Source organism: Schistocerca gregaria, chromosome 2 (genome assembly GCF_023897955.1).
Source record: "Schistocerca gregaria isolate iqSchGreg1 chromosome 2, iqSchGreg1.2, whole genome shotgun sequence".
Taxonomy (NCBI): domain Eukaryota; kingdom Metazoa; phylum Arthropoda; class Insecta; order Orthoptera; family Acrididae; genus Schistocerca; species Schistocerca gregaria.
Window position 1 is genome coordinate 158,206,734 of NC_064921.1, and position 7,028 is coordinate 158,213,761.

At 41.0% G+C, this 7,028-nt stretch overlaps 1 pseudogene; it reads left to right on the top strand.

The window, feature by feature from the left end:
* The first annotated feature begins 1,094 nt into the window (after positions 1-1,094).
* Positions 1,095-1,212, top strand: LOC126337447 (5S ribosomal RNA; annotated as a pseudogene).
* The last annotated feature ends 5,816 nt before the right edge of the window (positions 1,213-7,028 follow it).

Here is a 7,028-nt window from a genome sequence, read left to right on the forward strand (position 1 = left end):
ATTGGACGTTTTTCGTAGTAGTGACCAACGTCAGAATGTAAGTGCAGGAACAATTTTGTAAAGAAACTTCTAGTTAAACTTTTATATTGCCTTGTTTAGGATAATTTAACCTTCTGAGAGTTAATATTTAATATGGTTGTGTTTAGGATTATTTCACTTTTTTAATGTTGATGAGATACATTATCCTGCAACTGTTATATTGTTGGCACATTGAAAAACTGTGTAAAAGCTTGTATTTTTGTGCTAATATTGCGACATTAATCATGTTACTTCAACTTACACAGTTGTCTTCAATCCTAGAATAAGTAAACCACAAATATTGCAACTTACAAGGTTCGTTGATAGGAAGTACCCACCCACGTCTCATCCACCAGTTTTTGTATGCAGCTTGGGATCTTTTCTCTGTGTTGTCCGTATAGATCGCGATATCCGTTTATAAATACATTATGACTTCTATTAGATGATTCGGGTAACTCTTCTCTTTCGTTGTTTCCTAAAGCTTTGTCGAATGCTTTTTTAAAATTAGTGAACAATATATGGGTTTCCAAGCTGAGCTGTCGTGTCTTTCGAATCAGTGGTTCTAATCTAAATACACAGTTGTTTCAAGATGCTCTTGTTTGAAAGCAAACTGTTCTTCAACTGAAAAGGATTCACTAATTCCGTTAGGTGCATTGTGATAGTTTGAGGGAGTAGCTCATATGGGGTGGTTAATAGATCTCTGTGCCAAAGACTGCTGCATCGCACGTGCACTTGCCAGTCATCTAAACGACATTTTAACAATTTAAGACAGATGGCATACGAAGCGCGCCGGTGACAGTAACTAGAGGAGCTGATATCAGGACTAGTGACACATTAGTTAATACATGTATCCAAATATGGCTATGTTGTCCCAGTAATTCAGGTAATATTTCCAACACAGAAAAAAATTTCCGGTATAATAATACAGAGACTCATAAAGTTGAGAATTTTCAGTGTTACTGTAATAAGCATGATCAGGAAATAACGCATTGTCCATAGCCTCTTCAACCTTTAGATTTAAATGATATCGACCCACTGTGATGTGTGTTATTTTCGACCACTACATTCAGAATTAAGCCAACAGCCTTGCCGCAGTGGTAACACAGGTTCCCGTCAGATCACCGAAGTTAAGCACTGTTGGGCTGGGCTAGCATTTGGATGGGTGACCATCCAGTCTGCCTAGCGCTGTTGGCAAGCGGTGTGTACTCAGTCCTTGTGAGGCAAACTGAGGAGCTATTTGATTAAGAATACTGGCTCTGGTATCGGAAAGTGACATACGGCCGCGAGAGCGATGTGCTGGCCACATACCCTCCATATCCGCATCCAGTGACACCTGTGCGCTGAGCATGACACGGCGGCCAGTCAGTACCTGTGCGGGAGGAGTTTAGTTTAGTTTTTTTTTTTTTTAGTTTTAGATACAGAATTATTCATAAGTACCTCAGAATTTTCAGAGGACAATTGCGTGAAACTACAAAACGTACAAAAAATAACGTATATTAATAAATAGAACACCTCTCCAAGCTTCGCTTCGTAGTTCACATACACTTTGGTATAGTTGTAGAGCTCACCACCAAGTAGAGTCGATGAAACAATGTTACAGGCACTTTTAGTGGCCCTGGCACGACTTCGTCACATGTCTAACTCAACCAATCACGTAACGTAATTTTATATGCATTCATTGTCGTAAAAGGAGCTGCATCCAGATGGAAAAGGTGGAATGGGATCCTTGTTCTCAGGCGGGTAGATAGTACCGTACATATTAAAGGATTACACTTTCAGCTTTGAAGGACCAAGTCTGCTGAGCTGCATGGCCACAAAACTTACATTCTGGCATTGCGTTAGACTCCAGTTGTTGTGAATATAAGGATCCAGACGTCGCTTAGAGCTGTACCGGTCTCAGTTGTAGTCCTGTGATGCTCCACCCTACGCTTCTTGCACATGAGTTCGCAGATCGCACACATTATTGGGTGGAGGTGGTGTCCTGAGGACACGCTCAATGGCACTGCATATATTCTCTATCGGGAAGAGATCGGGTCATGCGGCTGAACATGAAGCGCGATCCACAACCACAAGGCACGCTCGTAATGTGTCAGCGGTATGCGATGAGAGTTGTCCTGTTGAAATAGGGCATGGGCGTGGGAGATCAGAAACGGCAGAGTGAGGGTGTCATGGAGCCCTTTAGGAACACTAGCGATGAATGGACACCATAAGAGGACCCTTCCCACATCGTCATACCACAGAGATGGGACCTGTGATGACGGACCACAAAACACTCCTCGTGTCGCTCTCCACTGCGCCACCAGACAAGGACTCGATGGTCGTCGCCTCCAAGATGGAAGTGGGAGTCGTCACATAATACGACCTACTGGCAGTCTTCCAGACCCCATGTTCGTCGTTGCCGACATCAGGTGAGTCGGGTGAGACACTGGTGCGTGTGACGGTAGGTGTCGTAACATTTGGCATTCTGTGAGCTTATCCAACAGGTTGTGAATGGTGCTAGCGTTTATAGGATGCTCCATTGAAGGCAGGTTAGCCCGCTGAATGGCCCCTAACGTTGCCGTTGAATCTGCTGGCACGTAGCAGACAATTCGTCCTCCCTCCTTATGGTGGCATGTCAGACATCTAGATCCTACACGTCGTGTATGAGTGCCTTCTTGCATCCGTTGACGCCAGCTACGGGGAATGGTGAAGTCAGTACGACTGATGTCGTAAAGGACCACCCAGCCGACCTCGTAACCCCGAAGCGGCCAGTAAACACATCTAGAAACGGGTTCCTTGCATTGCACCGGCCCAGGCAATGAGAGAGGTCAATAAATTGAACCCACGTGCTCTTCCGCCCTTACTGACGTTTTCCAAGTCACAAACGGTGCGATACTGAACACGTGTAATGTAAGTTAAAAACTTGGAAAGGTTGTCTGCATACTGGTACGTGTCTGTTCTCTTCCTGTCTTGTAGTTCTTGCTCACTCTCCTGGAACAATGAGGGGCTTATGAATTACATTGTATTTAGCAATCGAAAAATACTTAGACATTAATGGGGAATACCTCGCTCTTAGTGAGTAGCCTAACGTTTTTGGAAATATTCTGAATTACTGAGATAGACGACGTTCCTTTTCTCCTCGGCGTCGTTTCAGAAGTTCAGCATGTATCGGTGTTAGTAAATGATGAGCATCATCTCAAAAAAAAAAAAAAAAAAAAAAAAAAAGGTTCAAATGGCTCTGAGCACTATGGGGGTTAACTTCTGAGGTCATCAGTCCCCTAGAACTTTGGACTACTTAAACCTAACTAACCTAAGGACATCACACACATCCATGCCCGTGGCAGGATTCGCACCTGCGACCGTAGCGGTCGCGCGTTTCCAGTTTGTAGCGCCTAGAACCGCTCGGCAACCCCGGCCGGTGGCTCGTCTCATTATCTGACTGTAGTTTAACGTTAAAAAAAGGAGAGAAAGGTACAGTTTAACATGTGTAGACTACTTCGAGGCTTGGAAGTGTAAGTGATGAAAACAAATACGGGTAAGTGGGAGCAGGAGTTGTGCACTGGCATTTCTGTACAAACTTTATTAAGCGTATAGGTAGTTCAGCAATCGAGAATCCCGCGGTTTTTTGCTTCTTCTCTACATCTATACAGGTAAGATATACCTATAACCATTCCAGAAAAAAATGAGTGTTTGCAGAAGGACAGAGAGAGAGAATCGTATAAGAAAGATATTTTACGTGTGATTTAATTACGAAGTAAAAATTTCGGGATTTTTTTCCTTTCCTTATACTGTGAAATCCTGCTCATTCTCAAATATCATGAGACTAGGTTAATGGAAAGTACCCTATAGGTTTTGATGAGTGAATATGCGAGATTCAAAATATGTGATATAATGGCCGTTTTTTTTTTATTGCACTGATGTAGAAGCATCAATTTTTTACACTACCAAGGAATTACAGGCTTCAATACGTGATATAAATTTCAAACAGTGGAAAAGCCAGGTAGTAATATCAACAATGTAGGAAACGACAGATTGCTAATAACTGTAAAGGCGACACGTTAATTTCCAGACAGGTACAATTAAAAGACACTTCATAAAGCTTTCAATGGTTCAAATGGCTCTGAGCACTATGCGACGTAACTTCTGAGATCATCAGTTGCCTAGAACTTAGAAGTAATTAAACCTAACTAACCTAAGGACCTCACACACATCCATGCCCGAGGCAGGATTCGAACCTGCGACCGTAGCGGTCGGTCGGTTCCAGACTGTAGCGCCTGGAACCGCACGGCCACGCCGGCCGGCTCATAAAGCTTATATCTGCAGCCTTCATCAATAAAAGAGACACACACTATTCATAAACACAAGGAAGAACACCTTATACACACACGACTACCAACTCCAGCATCTCGCGCCGGTATTCAACTGTCGCTTGGGACATGTATGTGTGCAACTTAACGTGCCTTCTTTACAATAAGTACCGATCTTTTTTTTTTTTTCAAAATTGATGACATAAATTAGCTTGGTACGTCTACCAGTTCCTGATCAAATGGGTTTTAACTGTCGGTCAGTGTCTGAAGGTCAAACAGATTGACAGACAAGCAGAAGGATGGATAGACTAAAAAACGATCCATTAAGGGTTCCGATGGTTTCGTTTCTTCTGACTGAAGTATGAAACCCAACAACGCACAGAAGTAAAATAGAATCTAAGTAATCTTCTGATGGCCAGGAAGAACTTAGAAGCTAAATTTTGTCAACTATTGTATTATTTATTTAGTGATATGTTTTGAGGCAGTCCTCATCTTCAGGCTAAATGGCATTACAAAAACAACTTTAAAATAAAACCATATTGACGTTACATAGTCTTTTCGTAAATGCTGGGGTCATCTTTTTACTTTTATGGTGTGGCAGTCTCGTAGTGATACACTGGGGTGCCGCTATTTCCGTGCCTCTCCTGGTCACTGTTCACAAATTGTCACAAACATAGCAGTAACTCGGAAACACGATCATAAAGAGTTCTGCAGTGGAATGGACAAGATGGCGGTCGAAATACAACTGGTTTCGATTTGACTATTGAATTGTCGATCGATGTGGTGTCAGGTGTTTACTTGTCTTCTGCACGTCTTTTTATCGTATTACAGATGTAGGTTGACGAAAACATTACAACCTGAGCATTGTTACAATATTATTCAACACTTCATTATGTAAACTATTTATTTTACATGTTTCCAAGCTATTGCTGGAACTAGAGTTAAACGACTGTGTCACTAACTTGGAAACACGATCAGAAACAGTTTTGTAGTGCAGTAGACAAAGTAGCCAAGCTGGAAAAAAATCAGACATCAAGATCACATTTGCCACCAACAACAACTTAAAAAAGAAACTGATAGATGATATCTCACAACCCACAGAAAATCTTAACAAAGCAGGAATTTATAAAATTACATGCAGTTATTGCAACAAATATTACATTGGCCAAACGGGAAGAAGTTTTGAAACTCCCTTAAAAGAACACATTGACTGTTTCAGACTTGGAAAATCGAATAAAACAGCTATAGCCAAACATATAAATGAAACAGGACACAGTGTTACAATAGACAACGATCTCACAGTACTACATAACTTAGAAAAGAGCTGGAAAAAGGATATCTTGGAAGAAATGGAAATATTCATCCATGGCCACGTGGGAATAACGAGATCCTGAATGAAATGACAGACTTCAAAAATTCACATTTCTTTTCCAGTTTCACTACAATACTCGCAGAATAAAAGATACATAAGATGTCTGTCGTTTGACTATAGCCCCAGCATAGTTTAAATATATGTAAAATAAATTAGTATATATCATGATGTGTTCATTAATATTGTAACAGGTGCTCAGTTTGTAGTGTGTTTCGTCAACCTACATCTGTAATACGATAAAAAGACGTGCAGAAGACATGTAAACATCTGACACCACATAGATCGACAAATCGATAGTCAATTCGAAGCCAGTTGTATTTCGACCGCCATCTTGTTCATTCCATTGCAGAACTGTTTGTGATCGTGTTTCCAAGTTACTGCTATGTTTGTGACAATTTGTGAACAGTGACCAGGAGAGGCACGGAAATAGCGGCATCCCAGTGTATCACTACGAGACTGCCACGCCAGAAAGAAAAGATGTCCACAGCATTTACGAAAAGACTATGTAACATCAGTATCGCCTTATTTTAAAGTTGTTTTTGTAATGCCACTTAGCTTGAAGACAAGGTTAGCATCGAAACATGTCGCTAAATAAATAAGTAATACAATAGTTGACAAAGTTTGTGACTGGTAGCGGTAATTTAAGAAACTTTGACAAAGGAAGAAGTTTACGGCTGACGGAAAATTTTAGAACCTCTTTACTATCAATCGACCAACCTTTTTCTTAACCATATGTTTATAGTTAGGAAATGTTCTCACAGCAATACTAAAATTTATTGTCTGATATCTGTCGCGGGCAAGGAGTATTCTAAGTACGTTTCGTAGTAACGTGACTGTTATAATGAAGGAAACTGATTTCAGAAGCAGGGCTGCCAGATACATGAACCCCAACACATTTTCACTTTATAAAAATGGCCCTTTTTAGTTTTCATGAGATTCTTACAAACTTGTTCGTATCTCCATAATTCATTCAAATAAATTGCAGTTGCTAAAAGCGCGAATATGAATCACGAAAAATGTCCCCACTAGAGGCTTCCACACATTTTACTTTCGTTCCGTACACAACTCAAAGACCAAATCATCGGCGGAGCAGGGTAATTAAGAGCATTCAAATTTCCGCAATATTGTTTAGCATTAATCGGGAGAGAAAGGCGAGTTGCGTATTATGAATCGTGCCAGGTTCATGAATATGCACCGCAGCGAAGGCGCTTTTGTAAACAAGGGATTAATACGGCTTGTTTCCTTTTCTTGTTACAACCGAGACTCGACGAGGGGGAGATTTATTCCATTTCATTGTTTTACGTCTGGAGAAGAATTAAACAGCTCGAAACAATGTACTCAAATTTATCTGA